Source organism: Carassius gibelio, chromosome A25, assembly GCF_023724105.1.
Source record: "Carassius gibelio isolate Cgi1373 ecotype wild population from Czech Republic chromosome A25, carGib1.2-hapl.c, whole genome shotgun sequence".
Taxonomy (NCBI): Eukaryota; Metazoa; Chordata; class Actinopteri; order Cypriniformes; family Cyprinidae; genus Carassius; species Carassius gibelio.
This window is the reverse complement of record NC_068395.1, coordinates 19,370,189-19,375,188: the sequence shown is the minus strand read 5'-3', so window position 1 is coordinate 19,375,188 and position 5,000 is coordinate 19,370,189. Positions and strand designations below refer to the sequence as shown.

The 5,000-nt window shown below is 36.5% G+C and overlaps 1 protein-coding gene across 3 annotated transcripts in view; it reads left to right on the top strand.

Moving 5' to 3' along the window:
• The window catches only part of LOC127947410 (glutamic acid-rich protein-like), a 255,412-nt gene that overhangs the window by 108,803 nt on the left and 141,609 nt on the right, over positions 1-5,000 (top strand). The gene's annotated exons all lie outside the window — the stretch shown is intronic.

Genomic DNA, 5,000 nt, shown 5'->3' with positions numbered 1-5,000 from the left:
GGAATGGCTGGAGAGACACGCATGGCAAACGACACTGGACTGGCTGGAGAGAGACGCATGGCAAACGACACTGGACTGGCTGGAGAGAGACGCATGGCAAACGACACTGGACTGTCTGGAGAGAGACGCATGGCAAACCACACTGGACTGGCTGGAGAGAGACGCATGGCAAACGACACTGGACTGGCTGGAGAGAGACGCATGGCAAACAACACTGGACTGGAGAATCGACAACGAGCAGGACACGGTAAAAATCAAGATTTAAGAGATCTACTTGGTAAAAGGAAATACTTAAAGGAGGCAACAGTGATTGTGAATGTGGAAAATGTTAGTGAGGTGAAGGCTGTGGATATTATTAAAGCGGTGACGGAGAAATGTGGATATGGGGAAATCTTGGCATTAAGGCCAAGACAAGGAAAAGAATACGAGCTGACAATGGAAAAAGAAGAAACTTGTGATAAACTGACTGAGGGATTGGTAATAAATGGAGTGAACTGTGAGATAAAAAAACTTCAAAACAGAGACTATGTTGTCTCTTTCATGCATCTGCCCGTCTACCTTGCTGATGAAGAGATTTTAAATAAACTGGAGGTTTGGGGGGTTTCCCCAATTTCAAAAATAAAGCGGCGTGTTTATCCGGGCACCAGCATTGAGGATGGGACGAGATACGTAAAGGCACGGTTCCCGAAGGAGGTGGCCTCCCTCCCTTACAGCACAAAAATAGAAACGGCAGAGGGACCACAATATTTTCGGGTGATGCACAGTCATCAGGTTAAGACTTGTCGGCTGTGCATGAGCCCAGACCATGTGGTGAAGGACTGCCCGGAGTTCACGTGCCATAAATGCAAGGAGAGAGGCCATTTCGCGAGAAATTGCAATGCTGTGACGTGCCCGGATTGCAATTTGGTTTTAAATAAGTGTGAGTGTTGGATGCAGGGTGAGGAGGAGGAGGAGGAGCAGCAGGTGGGCGGGCAGGTGCATGAAAGAGACAACGAACAGCGAGTTGATGGAGAAACAGTACGAGGTGAAGGACTGGAATTAAATAAGGATATAGAACAACAGAAAGAGTGTACCGAACCGATTATACAAACACTACAGGATGGGGGAATTTGGTCACAGATGGATTTGACTGACAGCTTGCAAAATGCTTTGGATACTATGGAACTGGATGATGAAAGGAATAAAGTATTGAGTGATGCACAACAGGAGGGAATTTTATGTACACCGATGGATGTGACGGACAGTGTGCAAAAGGAGATGGACGCAGTAGAAATTAATGATGCTACAAAAGAGTGTGAACAAGGACAAGAAAATGAGGAGACGCAGGGGAAATCATCAAAAAGAAGAAGATCTGTGAAGGTAATACCCAATTTAGATACTGCAAGAAAAAGAGTGCTTAAAGAAGATGGTTTTGAATGTACAAATAAGTATGAGTTGCTAAAGGGTTTGGAGGAGGTGGACTGAGTTTATGGGTTTTATGCATGTTTCTATAAGTTTTATGCTGTTAAGAATAGTGACTTTTAATGCTAGAGGGCTGTCAGACATGGGAAAATTTGAAAAAGTGAAAGAAATGTGTAAAGGAGAAGATGTGATTTTATTACAAGAAACTAACTGGAGGGAAGAGTACATGACTGAAATAAGGAAAAGTTGGAGCGGAGAGATTTTATATAACAATGGTGATGGGAGGCTGGGAAGAGGAGTTGCAGTTTTAATAAAAGAAAACAGTGGTGTATCGTGTAAAACAATATATAATGACATGGATGGGAAATGTATTGCGGTTGAAATGGAGTATGAGGAGAAAAAAGTTATTTTAGTTAATATTCATGCACCAACAGTAGAGAATGAAAAGAAGGAATATTTTAATGTATTAAGAGAATTTTTAAAGAAACATAAAGAAGTTATTATGATGGGTGATTTTAATACTGTTTTCAGTAAATTAGAAATGGGAGAGGGAATGGTTTTTAAAAATGATAAAGGAAGAAAAGAACTGAAATTATTAATGGAAGAAAATAATATAATTGATGTATGGAGAGAAAGAAACGAAAAAAAGAAAGAATATTCAAGGAGGCAATTATTGGGTAATTTTATGTGTAAGACTAGGATTGATTTTATTTTATGTACAAGGAACATTGAAGGATTTATCGGTAATATTAAATATGAAGAATCAAGCTTAAGTGACCATAAACCAATTTTTATGCAAATAGACTGGAGTTCAGTGAAGAAAGGGCCGGGGGTATGGGTATTAAATGTAGAGGTTTTGAAGAATGAGGACTATGTGTTAAGTATTAAAGAAATTATTGAAAAAGAAAAGGAGAATGGAATGTACGGCGAAGATAAAAGGATATGGTGGGAAAATGTTAAATATTTAGTTAAAAAATTCACAATAAAGTACAGTAAATTAATACAGAGAAGTAAGAGGAAGAAGGAGAGAGAAATAAGAGAAAAATTGGAAAAAGAATTAAATGAGAATGGGAAAGATATACAAAAAATAAAAGAATTGGAGGGAATATTGAAAGAAATGGAAGAGGAAAGATATGAAGGCGCAAGACTAAGAAGTAAAGCTAAATATACTGTGGAGGGTGAAAAATGTACAAAGTTTTTTTTTTGATTTAGAAAAAATAAGAGGGAAGGCTGGAATGATTAAAGAAATAAGAGGGAAAAATGGTGTAGTTGTGGAAACTAATGAGGAAATATTAAAAGAAATAAAGGCATACTATGAGAACCTGTTTAGTACTGAGGGGGTGGGGGAAGAAGAGAAACTGGAGTTACTGAAGCAAATAAAAACAACAGTAGGAGAAGTAGACAAAAAAGAATGTGATGAAGAGATAAGAGAAGAAGAGATTAAAAGAGCAATAAGTGAATTAAACAAAAAGAAAAGTCCAGGTGTAGATGGTTTGGGGAGTGAATTTTATATAGTTTTTAAAGATTTTTTAACTAGCATTTTAAAAGAAGTATATGTAGAGGTGTTTAAGAAAGGAGAATTAAATCAAAGAATGGGAATGGGTTTAATGAAATTGATATACAAGAGAAAAGGAGAGAAGACAGATTTAAAGAACTATAGACCGATTACAATGCTGAATACTGATTTAAAGATTTTATCTAAAATTTTAGCCAACAGATTGAAAGAAGTCATGCCGAGTATAATTAAAACTAACCAAGTGTACGGAGTGAAAGGGAGAGACATAGCAGATACAACTATTAGTATAAAAGATATGATAAGATACATACATGAAAGCAATAAAGATGGGTTTATTATCAGTTTAGATTTTGAGAAAGCTTTTGACAGGGTGGAGCATGGTTTTTTATTTGATGTTTTAAAAAGTTTTGGTTTTGGAGAGAATTTTATGAAATGGATTAGGATTTTATACAAAGGCGCAATAACAAAAATTAAATATAATGGGTTTTTAACACAGTGTTTTAAAATTACTAGATCGATAAGACAAGGATGTCCGTTGTCAGCTCTTTTATATTCTTTAGTTGCAGAACCTTTGGGATTGGCTGTAAAACATGGAGAGGGGATAAAAGGCATAGGCATCGAGGGAGGGGAAAGTAAAATTTTTCAGTACGCCAATGACACAACATTATTGTTAAAAGATCTGAAGAGTGTGGAAAATGCAATTCAAATTGTACAAAAGTATTGTAGGGGATCAGGAGCTAAAGTAAATGAGGACAAAACGCTGTATATGAGATTTGGAGGGGCACCGGTTTTAACAGAACATTTTACCTTTAAGGAAACTAAAGAAATGAAGATTTTAGGTGTTTTAATGGGGAGGGATGAAAAGAAAGCAGATGAAACTATGTGGGAAGAAGCTTTAGGAGGGATTGAAAGAAGATTGAATTTTTGGAGAATGAGAACATTAACTTTGAAAGGGAAGGTTTTAGTTCTTAATGTTTTAATGGTTTCGAAATTGTGGTATATTTTATATGTGTCATCTATGCCGTTGTGGGTAGAAAAAAGGCTGAAAAAATGTTTTTTTAGATTTTTTATGGGAAGGGAAGCCCCCAAGAATAGCATACAACACTTTAATAGGAGCAGTGAAGAAGGGAGGACTGGGGTTAATGGATGTGGAGCAAAGAAAGAACAGCTTGAGAGTGAAAATAATAAAAAAGTACTTGGATGAAGAAAACGAAGTGGCATGGAAGAGAACAATGGGGCATTTTTTAAGTAAGTGTAGTAATTTTAATTTGGGGGACAACATTTTATGGATGAAAGTTAAAAAATGGATGACGGAGGGGCTGCCAGATTTTTATAAAGAACTGATGGGGGCATGGGGCAAATTTTTAACGAATGTGCATTTTAAGCCACAAGGCAGAGAGAACATTTTAAATCAGCCTTTATTCTTAAACAACGGCATTTTAAGTCAAGGGAAGGAGGTTTTTTTTAAGAAGTGGTGGGATGTGGGAATCACGAAAGTCAGAGATGTTTTATATGAATTCAAAGAGGGGTTTTTACCAGTGCAATACATTGTGGATGTGATGGAGGAGGCAAAGGAGGATTATAGCAGACGAGAGATAACAAACAAGTATGATGTAATTAAGAATGCAATACCTCAAGAGTGGATAAACAGAATTGACAACATGGAAGAAGAGAAACCTGGGAAAGATGTGTATGTGAGGCTAGGGGAAAAACTGTGTGCTTTTAATGAATGTACTGTGAAAATGTTTTATTGTGTTTTTAGAGATACTGTTTTTAAGAAACCTGTTGTAAACGAATACTGGATAAGGTTGTTCAATGATGTAAAAGAAGAGAATATATGGAGGAACATGAGTGGTAAAATTGTACAGACGAAACTGGAGAATATGGAGTATTTTATCAGGAACAAAGCAGTATTCACAGATGTGATTTTAAACAAAATTGGGATGGAGGAAAGTGCCACATGTAAAGTATGCCAAGATGCAGATGAAGGGTTTTTACACTTGTTTTTATATTGTGATGAGCTGAAAGTTTTTAATGAGAGATGTAAAAACATGATTTTAATTTTGAGAGGAGTTGAAATTGG